This window comes from Protopterus annectens, chromosome 5.part1 (assembly GCF_019279795.1).
Source record: "Protopterus annectens isolate FY-2018-M chromosome 5.part1, PAN1.0, whole genome shotgun sequence".
NCBI classification, from domain to species: domain Eukaryota; kingdom Metazoa; phylum Chordata; order Ceratodontiformes; family Protopteridae; genus Protopterus; species Protopterus annectens.
The window spans coordinates 628,950,919-628,964,396 of record NC_056736.1 but is presented as its reverse complement, the minus strand read 5'-3'; positions in this window follow the sequence as shown (position 1 = coordinate 628,964,396).

Below are 13,478 nucleotides of genomic sequence, written 5' to 3'. Positions count from 1 at the left end.
TGAGTTAAGCTAAAACATAACAGCTCTATAACAAATGTACTAACCGGGCTAGTGCCCAAGAAAAACTTAAGGGCTTCCATCCCCACCTTATATGTAATACTAGTATAAAGGGTCTTAACATGAGTAACTATCCAGAAGAAACCATCTTCACACATAATTGACTCTATATTTTTAAAAAAAATAAGAGTCTCTTATGTATGAATCCAAACTATTCATATACTTTAGCAAATGTTTGTGGAGTAGTAAACCCACATTATGCAAAAATTAATTGTCAGCTGCCACAATAGGTCTCCCGGGGGGGGGGGGGGGATATGTTTATGGATTTTTGGTAAACAGTAGAATTTTGCTAAGCAGCTACCTTCCACTTTAAATTTAACTTCCACGTCTTGCTTAGAAAAGTAGCCAAGTCTGTAGCCTTTATATAACAATTCTTTAAAACTTTCAATGGCTGCACAGTATTCCTGTTCACTTGTCAAACGGTAGATATCATAAAGAAAACCACTAAAGATTAGTGAAACACCAACTGCAGAAGCTAAAAGTCTAAAAAAGTATTTAATAAAACTCTTTAAGTAGAGCAACATCCTTGGTAACAACTTGTTCCAAAATACAGCCTTTTAAATCAGTATATGACCCTGAGTGAGCTGTATAAAATGTGAAGACACAGGGCTATTCATATTTTTGTTTTTTTATGTCTCTTATATTCTCTTGTATCCTAGTTTTAAACATTCTTTTGGTTTCTCCTATATAAAAGAAATCGCAATGGCATGAGAGGCAGTAAATTACACCCTTAGTCACACAGGAAAAATTTGCCCTGGGCTGAAAAGTAATACCATTTATCCTATCAAATGCCTTAACCACATGGGTGCAGATGGACAAGGTAATGTACCAAAACTATGTGGAGAGCTAGTTAAAGTTTCAGTTGGAAGAGAGAACAAATTATGATCGACCATATCTTTAATATATCTGCCTCACTTATAAGAGACAGAAAAAGACTTGGGTAAGTCTTTAACCCCATTCCTACCCCAATGCAGAAATGGCCAGTAGTACTTACGTATTTTAACTAACTCACTACTATGAATATTATAAGAAGTGACAAAATGTATTACTTTGTTATCATGAGTATTACTCACTGCACAATTATTATTATTATTCTTTTTTGATAACCCCCTATTGTTTGAAATATTAATAGCATTGGTAATGTCCTAATGCAAATGTAATAGTTTGTTTAAAGAGTCAATAATTAACTGATTACTATAGTCCCTTTGTTTAAAGGCTATACAAGACTGCATAATCTCATCCTTAAGAGCCTGAATATTATTAAATAGCCTACTTACTCTCAATAACTCATTATAGGGCAAAGCCTTAACTCTTTAAACAAACTATTACGTTTGGATAAGAACGTTACCATGCTGTTGATATTTCAGACAATAGGAGGTTATTAAAAAAGGAGTAATAATAATTGTGCAGTGAGTAATACTCATGATAAAGTTTTATATATATATATATATATATATATATATATATATATATATATATATTTGGTGGGTTTTTTATTACTGATTTCCATACTACAATTTTCCAGTTGTTAGGTAATATTTTTGCAGGGTAGGCCAAAAAAAGCATCCTGCCAAAAAGGCCCAAGACCATCTATTGCCAGCTTATCATAGATGGAGTTCAGTATAGTTTTACCAATATTTTTACTTATAAATCCTTATAGGAGTATTAACACATTTTTATTCATGTGCTAACCAGGTAAATCCATTATACAAAAGCCTTGTTTCAGGACTGACCTGTCAGCATTGTCTGGTTAAGTGACTTGCTCGTAATGGAATAGACAAATGAAGGTGAAGGGAACCAAACCGTGATTGAAGCTCATAAGAAGGCTTTGCTTTAAACTGCCAAGTCAGTGTATATAACTCAGGGAGCTAGAGACCACTTGTCTTACGAATAAGCAAGAAAATATTTTGCACTTCAAGAAGATGTACCTCATATCTGCATCTGTTCCTAATATTTACATGCCATGCATTTTTCATCCACTTTGAGAAAGAAATTTCCTAGCTTCATTGTTGTTATACAAGTGTTTTTATAATCATATACTGCCCATCCCCTTGTTCAGTTTGAGGTGGATAAAGTAGGTGGGTTGAAAAGGCATCCATATAAGTCACTCCTCTCAGAGTGTGAAAATAAAATCAGTTAAATCTGGAGACTGGAACCTCAGTACTTATCTTTTTAATTATTTTTTTTTCAGTGTAAGAAAAAATCTAGCAGCATTCCTCTAAGAAGTGAATCTTTAGTACACAAGAACACACTGTCTGAATTGAATCTTTTTCTTTGCTAATTTCACATGTGCCTGGGGCCTAAAACAATGTAAAATGTTTGTGCAAACTTTAACCCTTCAAATTTCAGTTAAAATTTTGTGTGTTACGCTTTACCCTGTGAGGTTTGGCACCAGACATTCCCTTTATCTTCAATAACTTATCATAAATATTGCATATTAGGAAATACACTCTGCGTACTCACAAGCGACGAGAGTGTGCTGAGCAGATGGAAAGAGTATTTTGAGGGGCTGATGAATGAAGAGAATGAGAGGGAGAGAAGGTTGGATGATGTGCGGATAGTGAATCATGAAGTACAGTGGATTAGTAAGGAGGAAGTAAGGATAGCTATGAAGAGGATGAAGAACGGAAAGGCTGTTGGTCTAGATGACATACCTGTGGAAGCATGGAGGTGTTTAGGTGAAATGGCAGTGGAGTTTTTAACTAGATCGTTTAATGAAATCTTGGAAAGTGAGAGGATGCCTGAGGAATGGAGAAAAAGTGTTTTGGTACCAATTTTTAAGAATAAGGGTGATGTGCAGAGATGTAGTAGCTACAGAGGGATTAAATTGATCAGTCACAGCATGAAGTCATGGGAAAGAGTAGTGGAAGCTAGGTTAAGAAGGGATGTGATGATTAGTGATCAGCAGTATGGTTTCATGCCAGGAAAGAGCACTACAGATGCGATGTTTGCTTTGAGAGTGTTGATGGAGAAGTACAGAGAATGTCAGAAGGAGTCGCATTGTGTCTTTGTGGATTTAGAGAAAGCATATGACAGGGTACCTAGAGAGGAGTTGTGGTATTGTATGAGGAAGTCAGGAGTGTCAGAGAAGTATGTAAGAGTGGTACAGGATATGTACGAGGGTAGTGTGACAGCGGTGAGGTCTGCGGTGGGAGTAATGGATGCGTTTAAGGTGGGGGTGGGATTACATCAAGGTTCAGCTCTGAGCCCTTTCTTATTTGTAATGGTGATGGACAGGTTGACAGACAAGATCAGACAGGAGTCCCCGTGGACTATGATTTTTGCAGATGACATTGTGATCTGTAGTGAGAGTAGAGAACAGGTGGAGGAGACCCTGGAGAGGTGGGTATATGCTATAGAGAGAAGAGGAATGAAGGTCAGCAGGACTAAGACAGAATATATGTGTGTGAATGAGAGGGAGGATAGAGGAATGGTGAGGATGCAGGGAGTAGAGGTGGCAAAGTTGGATGAGTTTAAATACTTGGGATCAACAGTTCAGAGTAATGGTGAGTGTGGAAGAGAGGTGAAGAAAAGAGTACAGGCAGGATGTAGTGGGTGGAGAAGAGTGTCAGGAGTGATTTGTGACAGATGAGGACCAGTAAGAGTGAAAGGGAAGGTCTACCAGAGGGTAGTGAGACCAGCTATGTTATATGGGTTGGAGACAGTGGCATTGACAAAAAGGCAGGAGTCAGAGCTTGATGTGGCAGAGTTGAAGATGTTAAGATTTGCACTGGGTGTGACGAGGATGGACAGGATTAGGAATAAGTATATTAGAGGGTCAGCCCAGGTTGGAAGGTTTGGAGACAAAGCCAGAGAGGCAAGATTACATTGGTTTGAACATGTGCTGAGGAGGGATGCAGAGTATATTGGGAAAAAGATGCTAAGGTGAAGCTGCCAGGTAACAGGAAAAGAGGAAGGCCTAAGATAAGATTTATGGATGTGGTGAGAGAGGACATGCAGGTGGTTGGTGTGACAGAGCAAGATGCAGAGGACAGGAAGAAATGGAAACAGTTGATCTGCTGTGGCGACCCCTATCGGGAGCAGCCGAAAGAAGAAGAAGAAGAAGAAGGAGGAAATACACTCTGCCGTATTCATAAATACTGCATATTAATTAATGCTTTTCACTAATGATGAAGATGCAAGGAGTGCTGGTCCAAGACCTACCTCACAGGAGGCAGCATGCAACTTGAAGTTTAAGTAGTAAGGCTTGGAGGGTTAAATATGCACATAGCTTGCATGGCCTTGTGACCTTATGCACTTGTTAAATTAGCAAAAAGATACATTTGAAACGTTCTGCTCTTCTGGATAAAAGTATCATTTAGTTCCCTGCAGCTTTGTGCAGTAATATATGATGGTTATAATACAAAAGCATAACTAAAGCTGTTGAGGTAACTTTTAACCATGTAAAGGTAAATTCACCAACCAAGCTCCTACCTGAAAGCACACAGTACACGTGCATTGGGCTACTCGGGTGTGTATACACCTACTTTATGATTACTTCATTACCTTAACTCCCTCAAAATAATGGTACATTATCCTTCGCAGTTATTTGCCCCCAACACACACACACACACACACACACACTAGTCTGCAGTTTAATTTAGAATGAGCTAACATTTGATCAGCACAAAATTATGGTTTCCTAATCTAAAATCTTCCCAATTTACCTACTGGTTAAGCAATTTTCTCCCCGTTAATGTTGTTGGCTATCATATTTTAAACATATTAAAGTATCTGAATGAATCCTGAGAAAGTACAACCTGCTACCTAAATGCTTATTTCTCACTGATTGATAAAAAAACTCCTTTACTTGTTATTACTACTGGATGTGTCTAGGTTCTTTCTTATATAGCTGTCCATACCCAGGTGCATAACCAGAATTTACACTGTCCCACAAAAAATGTAGAAGGCACCCACAAGCCATTTTCATGCTATGCCCCACTCCTAAACTTACACCCGGTCCCCAACATGTGCTCTATTCACAAATCCTTATTAACTCTCAAGTAATATATCACGACCAGCACATAACTGACTCTCGCCTCCTGTTGTATAGAAAGTAATTTATAATTTTTATATATTTATTTTATTTATCCTTTGTTGATCGGGTCAGTCAGAGTAAACTCAATATAATCATTGATGAGGTAGCCCCAGGGGGTGATATAGGGTAGTAATAGGTCATAGGTGCAAGGAGGAGGACAACATGGTTAAACAGATGTGGAACTTTTTAGCAGCAATATTTATGTTTTGGCAGTGATGGGAAAGATTGGGGGGGTGACTGCTGATGTTGTCTCCTTAAATGCCTTTGTTGACCAAGAGGGTGGGCCAGTCATGTGACTGATTTCAACCATTTATTTATTTACTCTTTGTTAACTGGCTATGTAGGCTGGTCCATGAACTGTTTCCAGGGATTACTTGGACCAGAACAGCAAGGCTAAACACAAATCTAACTTTGTTTTTCCATGATGTGAAGAAATCAGAGTGCTAAGAGCTTGAAGAGATCTTCCACTGAGGCATAAGGAAAACAAGCAGAGTCATCAGAGTGCTAAGACCTTGAAGAGAACTTCCACTGAGGCATGGGGAAAACAAGCAGAGTCCATACTAACAGTGGTCAGAGGTCAGGTCTGTATACCAGACTCTGAAACTGTGAGGCACAGATCTCACCACTTTGCTTCTCTATTGTCATACCAGGGCTTGGGGGGAAAATACAAGACACTTAGTACAAGTTAATAGGTAGCCTCTAGGCATGTGATCCAGGGCATCACTGAGGAGACTAGTCCAAATTCCCAGTTGTCCCAGATCATTGTCTGGTTAAGTTACTTTGTCAGAGTCACTCAGTAGGCAAACAGAGGCTGAGGGACTCAAACACTAAGATGCAAGTAGCAGCTCATTAACAGTTCATAGCCTTAATCATCTGCACCCCTTACCAAGTTGGTAGATGTCAGAAAGATGAAGATAGATAGATAGATAGATAGATAGATAGATAGATAGATAGATAGATAGATAGATAGATAGATAAATAGATAGATAGATAGATACATAGATAGATAGATACATAGATAGATAGATACATAGATAGATAGATACATAGATAGATAGATGGATGGACAGGCAGGCAGACAGCTAGATAGATAGATAGACAGACAAATAGGCAGATAAAACCCTCAAACACATAAACACTTCTCTACATAGACTGATAAAAGATTCAGATAGACAGAAAAGGATCACCTCGACCTCAGTGTTAGGAAATAACCCTGTTTTTCCCTACTTAAGAGCACTGCCAGTTAACACAGTTATCAGTACACCAAAACCACGAAAATGCAGACAAGCCACTGTAAGATTTGATGCAGTCTTCAGACAAAAGCACTCCTCTTAAATAAATAAAGTCATTATTTAAAAAGAATGGGAAGCCTCGTACTTAATTTGTTTTGTTGTTTTTGCTTTGGACTATGTAATGGCCGATTATTTGCTCAGATCTTCTGCATTTCTTTGATTTTGGTGTACTGAGATCTGTATTAACAGGCAGTGCACCTCAGTATAGAATTGGGGTATTATTTTCTAACACTGAGATCAAGGTGTCACCAACTCAGAGATACACCCCTTTATTGATGTTTTGTGGTCAGTTCTGCTTAACATCATCATTAAAATTACATGTGTTACCTGTTGTGGACTTCTTAGTATGTGATATATAGAGATGTACATACATAAACAGAGAGACAAATATAAGACAGATAGACAAACGGACAGCTACAAAAACAGATAAATATCAACAGACTGGAGTCCAATTACCATAGCTTGCAACAATGAGAACTGGAGGTTTCAGTTTCATGTAACAGAGCAAGCTTTTAACAACATGACAGTGTTTATTTAATCAATAGTTAAAGCAAAACACAGGCAACAGAAGCTAGATGAACTATCTACCAAAATAAAATCATAAATAAGAGGTAATTTTTGTTCTGTACATGCATATTCCAAATAAATACTTTCAATTTAAATTCTCTTGTGGACTTAGCTCTTTCCAGTAATTACAGTAAACTCAGTTAACCGGAACTCAAGCAACCGGCACTCTCAAGCAACCAGAAAAAAAAAAATTGAAGAAATACAGTACAATTTTCATGTGTTGCACTTTCATAGGATCATAGGAAGTTACTAGGCTATTGGCCCTGAGGCCCTTATAAGCCAGGCAAGATTTTAGCCCATGCATAGACAAATCAGCACCTGATGCTTTCCCGTCCAGTTATTCAGATTGCACTTAAAAAGGGGTAAAGAGGTACTCTGCTTGATGTGGAGAAGTAGCCTATTCCATAGATGGGGAGTCTCTGAGACACAAATCTGTCCCACCAGCAAGTCCTATTGATGCCACAGATCAGGTTGAGGCCACGTGTGCAGGTTACTTGAATGCAGCTTGACTTGGGGATATGCAGCAGTCTCATCAAGGCAGGGTCCGAGATCACCTTGTAAGCCAAACAGAGGTTACCTCTGAGGAGTCTGTATGAAACAGAATAGAGGGATAAGGCTTCTAGCCTGTCAGTGTGTGGTAGATTTTTCAGGCCCTGGATTCTCCTGGTGATGAACCTCTGTGGTTTCTCTAGCTGCTGCATGTGCTTTGCGAGGTACATGCCGAATGGGGCTTTGTACTCAATAATGGGCCTTATAAGGGAAGAATACAGGGATGTTATGACCTCCTTGTCCCTGGATGAGATCCCCTTACTTATGAGGTGGGCCATGTAGAAAGCTTTCCGTACAATGGAAGCAACATGGTGGTCAAAAGTCAGGCTGTTATCAATCTAGGTGCCCAAATCCCTCACGACTGACTGCATGCTTAGAACATTGTTATTAATGTGATCATTTGTGGGGATATCTCTCTCCCCAAAGAGGAGGATGATGCATTTTTTGTATTCAGCTTGAGGCCATGTTTCTGGCACCAGTCATTTGTTTGGGTGAGACCCTCTTGGAGGATGCCCACATCACGTCATCTGCAAACTTGGTCAGCCATAGCCCACTGGTTTTGGCCTGTACCTCAGAAAAGTATATCCCAAATAACAGAGGCTCCAAAACCGAACCCTGGGGTACAACACTCGATACAGGTCTACTGCTTGAGGTGGCTTCCCCTATTTTGACTAGGTGGGTTATATCATTGACAGTTGGCTAACCATCTGTTAACATATGGATTGATGCCTAACTGAGAGAGTTTATCTATTATGCCCGAGTGGGGAATAGTGTCAAAGGATTTGGCCAGGTCAAGGTAGGCGGTGTTCACTTTCTTCTCATCCATGGCTTTGGTTACTGTCTCAAAAAAGTCAACCAAATTTAACAGAAATTACTGCCACTTGACAAAGCCAAACTGCGTGGGATTGAGTGTTTGGAGGTTGCCAATGTCCTTGTTAATGAGGTCCATGAAAATCCATTCCATGGCCTTGCAGATCAGGCTAGTTAGGCTGATGGGTCTATAATTTCCCGGATTAGTGGACGCTCCACTTTTGTGTAGAGGGATGACAGTGTCTATCCTCCACTCAGCTGGGACTAAACTGGTACTTAGGCTTTGGTTGAATAGGGCGCCTAATGGTGCTACAAGTTCATGCCTGAGTTCATGTAGGATGCAGCCTGGGATGTTATCAGGTCCCATGGAGGCTGTATTTTTTGCCTTTGAGAGAGCATTGATGACCTGATCCCTAGATATAAGGGGTAAGGGGCAGGTACTGGCAATGTCCTGATTTACTGATGGGAAGACAGAGGGATGAAATTTTCATTTAATCTGTCAGCCAGCACATTTGCTATATCTACAGCATTTGTATATGTGGCACCAGTTCTCAGCAGATCTGGGTGCTACCTTTGAGATTACAGACATGTGAAGAAGGCCTTATGATTGTCTCTAGTAGATGTGGCCAATTTGGACTCAAAGTTTGCTTTGGAGGATTTCACTAGTGTTCTTATTTGCTTGTTTAGGCTAAGGAGAGATTCCTTCTAATTGGGCACCTGCTCCTTCTTGGTCCTGGACAGGATTTTTTTCTTTTGTTATAGAGTTTATTTATTGCAGATGTCCACCAGACAGGTTTACTCTTCCTTGAGGAAGATGATTTAGTCCTGTCAGGTATTCCTGATTCCATGCATCTATATAAATCTTTGTATAGTAATTTGGTATAGTTTTGGACACTGGTGCCAGTTCCTAGAGAGGGGGGGGGGGGGCTGTGAAGCTGTTTATACCATCCCTCAGGAGGCTGTAATCAGCTTTGGAGAAGGTTTTTTGATTGACCCTAGCTGGAGGGGGGTGGGGCAGGGGAGATGGTGACTTCGAATGTGACCGCTTTATGGTTGGATCTGACAAGGGAGGATGATACTGCATGGATGCTGCATTGGTTACTCATGTTGGTTAATACCAAGTCCAGATATTATCCCCTCTTGTGCAGGTATTGACTAGCTGCTCCAAAGCATTTGCATTGACAAAATAGAGGATTCTCTGGGCATTTGTGTTCTGGCAAGAGTAGTTCTTCCAGTCTATGTTTGGGTAGTTAAAGTCACCCAGGATCAGGGTAAAGGGTTGAATCTTAATAGATTCGAAGATGTCTAGATAGGCAGTTTGGGCATTTTGGGTCAGATCTGGGAGCTGGTAGCTAGCTATGATTTGTATAGGGGTCTTGTCAATAGTTACTTGCACCTGGAGTGTTTTCTGTGCATCATACTGTATGACCAGCCTGGAGATGTGTATGTCTTTAATATATATTGAAACTCCACCTCCTTTGGCTTTACTACCCACAGTTTGGGGTCTGAAGGTATGATAGGATGAGTAACCAGGTAAGGCTGGGGTGTTCTTCGCAGCTTTGAACCAGGTTTCTGTGACTGCATAGATGTCAGCATTTTCCATGGTTAGGAATGCTTGCAATGAATGCAGTTTCATATTTAGACTCCTAGCGTTTAGCAGCATGACCTTTAATTTGTGTTTTGTTGAAATTTTTATGTTGGTAGTTTTATCCTCATCACTTTTCCGAAAAAAAGGCACTATAGGGGAGGCAGGAACCTTTGCCAGAATCCTGAAGCCCAGGTGAGACAGATGCAGGCCATCTCTGGCAAAGCATCGTGGTCTGTCGATCATATATTCCCAGGCTGTCAGGTACTGGATCCTCCTGGAATGACACCAGAAACTAAGCCAGTTGTTAAAGTTAATCATTTTCTGTTTGTATTCAGGCATTATTCTGGGTGATGGTAGAATGCTGCTTAAGGCTAGGGACATACCTGCCTGGGACACATATTCAGCGAGTTCAATCATGTCTCTCTTCATATAGTCCAGGGAGGTACGTCTCAAGTCATTCACACCAACATGGACTATGACAGAGTCATAACAGTACCTGTTGTTGAGAGACTTGTGTGCATGTGTGATATGGTGGATTCTGGCCCCTGACAGACAACTCACCGCGACTTTCTCCTTATCCAGCCTGGTGAGAGGCACATCTGTGTATCTCACAATGGAGTCACCTATGACTAGTATGTTGGGTTTATGGATAAGCCTTAGTGGTTTTGAGACACAGCTGTGTGAATTATGCCCCCCCCCCAGTAACATAACTTATGTTTTTAGAGATTTAAAAAGGAAAATAGGAATAAATTCCCTCTCTCCCCAACCTGAGAACAACTCAAACCAAACAAATGATTAGATAGCCTTGATATGCCTGCTAGATATGGTTGACTAATGCTGTTTTTCTCAGCTACTTATGATTTTTTTCATGCAATGATTAAGTACCTTTTGCTATGCCTACTAAATCTTAAATTTGGATTAGAAGAAAGGTTTCATGGGGTTCTTTGAAGTTCAAGCTTGGCCATGATGTTCTTCGTGTTTCACTGTTGCAGTCATTACATTTGGGTAATCTGCTGGCAGGTTGCCCTCAGTTGGCCTGATTAACAAAGTCTTGGGTCCTGCATCGGTTGCTGTCCCTTCTTTCATGACGTTGGGTCGTCAGGGGTATAAAACATGTAGCCGACACCATTACATCAGTCTTTCTTGCCGTGCGGTGCCCGAAGCAGAAGCAGTTCGCAAGTGCCGGTCGGCCGACTCCTGAAATTTTCGTTTTCGAGTTTCAGAACCGAAGTTTGAAAAACTAAAAAGCTAAGTACCAAAGTACCTTCAAGAATGAAAAGACAAACTAAACCAACCCACCGCCAAATCCAGGTACACTAGGATAACAACGCAATCCAGTTTAAATGTTTCCACCTTCCGTGGTGGAAACATTTAAAATGGATTGCGTTGTTATCCTAGTGTACCCGGATTTGGCGGTGGTTTGGTTTAAAAAGCTAAGTACCCCATTGGGGAAACTTTTTCTTGCTCCTTACTGATGTCAGTAAAAGTTAATAATGGCATTACTTGTGGGAAGCAAATACCTCATAAGGATTTTCATTTGTACTGTATTCCTTGCCTAGGCCCTGACCACAACGTGCCTTGCTGTCGGTTTTGTGCTAAATTTAATCAAAGCACTATTAAACGTCGGTATATTTTTGCTTCTAAATATTTTAGCTCACGATTTAATTATCCAGAAATGTCGTTGGTTAGCAATCCGACTACCGGAATACCTAAAAGATGCAAAGAAAAAGACAGAGACAGGCCGTCGAGGTCCAAAACTGACGACGACACTTCTCCTAAGCCAGTTGCCAGTTCGCCAGTACTCAGTGAGGCGCTTTTGCAGCCCCTGATACCCACTACTTCTGATTCGCAGGCCTCTACTGAGACCCATTCGGAGTCCGGTATGCCGCGAGATGCTTCAGTTATGGAACCTGTGGATGTCTCTACCTTAGATGGGTCCAGAGCTGTTGTGCAGGCACAGACTTCTGAGGGTGTTTTCAGGCCTACAGATATGTGTATAAGACCAATGCCATCTTCAAAATTAAGGCCAAAATCAAAATCTATGTCTAAAAAAAATAACGCCTGGGCCACATGTGCAGGCCCCAATGCCTAAAAAACAGATGATCAAAATGGCTGAAGATTTAATTACTCGGATCAGGGGTAGGCAACCTCCCCCCCTTCTAAGAGGCCTAGGCAAGACATTGATTATGAATCTTCTGAACAGGATTCTATTTCCTCTGACTCTTCTAATGAACAGGATTTGTCTATACAAACTTATGAGGATTCTGATGCAGAAGATTTCATTCCTTCTGCTCCCCCCTGAGGATTTTTCTTTTGGGGAAACTTTACACACTTTAAGGGAATTTTCCACTGGGAAAGTCAGGATTTCTCTGAATCTAATAAAAGACTTAGGGATTTTCTTCTTCTTCCTCAGCATAGGCCTTTGGCTATACCTCCTGTTCTAGACATTGCTGATGATGTTTTCTCAGAATCTAGTATGGCTCCTGATTCTCTGCCTCCAGCTCCTTGTAAGCCAGGCAGATACTACAGGGTTCCTGACTCCCACAAATTCCTTTTCAAAAATCCTATTGCAGATCCTGAGACCATTTCTCAGGGTCCAAGGACATTAATGCCTCCACTGCTAAAAATCCTACTCCTTCTGATAGAGATTCCAGGGCGCTGGATAGATGGGGTAAGAATGTTTACACTTCTGCAACACTGGCAATCAGGGCTTTAAACTGTCAATTTCATATGTTTAAATATCAACAGCATATCATGGGACTGCTTAAACAGAAAATTATGTTAATTTCTGTCTGTGTGGAAAATAAAGATTTACAGGATTTATTGCATTCAGCTGAACAAGTTGGAAAACATACATTGCAATGTGCTTTTGATTCTTTGGAGGCCTCTTGCAGGGCTGCTGTAACTGGGTCTATGCTAAGAAGGCATGCTTGGCTCAAAGAGCAGACTTTGCCTGATCATGTTAAAGCAAAATTGTTGGATGCTCCTTTACATCAGGGCCATTTCTTTGGTAATAAGGCTGAAGAAGTTTTAAAAAAGATGGAAGATAAAGCTAAATCTATGCAAACTGTGAAATATTTCTTACAAGTGCAACCTCCAAGATTTAGTAGGCATTGGCCTACTAAGAACTGGTCTTTCCAGTTCCTTCAAGAGCCACTTAAGTCAAACCCAGACATTCCAAAGACTCCAGGTTTCAGTCACAAGGGACTTTTAGAACACAACAATGGGGTGCCTCCTCCTCCAAATCTGGAAACAACAAGGCACCTCCCTATGGTAAGCAGTCTCAATGACTTCCCTTTACACTTACCAAGCACTTACCTTTGGCCACCCCTTTGGGGGGAAAACTGGCACTTCATGCAAGAAACTGGCAACTTATAACCCAGGACAAATGAGTTTTAAATATAGTATCCCAGGGATATAGATTTCATTTCCACACATTGCCAGTCCCAAACGGATGGCCAGACCTGCCCCCAAATCAGTGGGCAGAGGCCCATAAACAAGTATTGTCCCTAATGAACATGGGTACTATTCAACTGGTATCAGAAGAGGAAAAGGGACAAGGTTTCTATTCAAGACT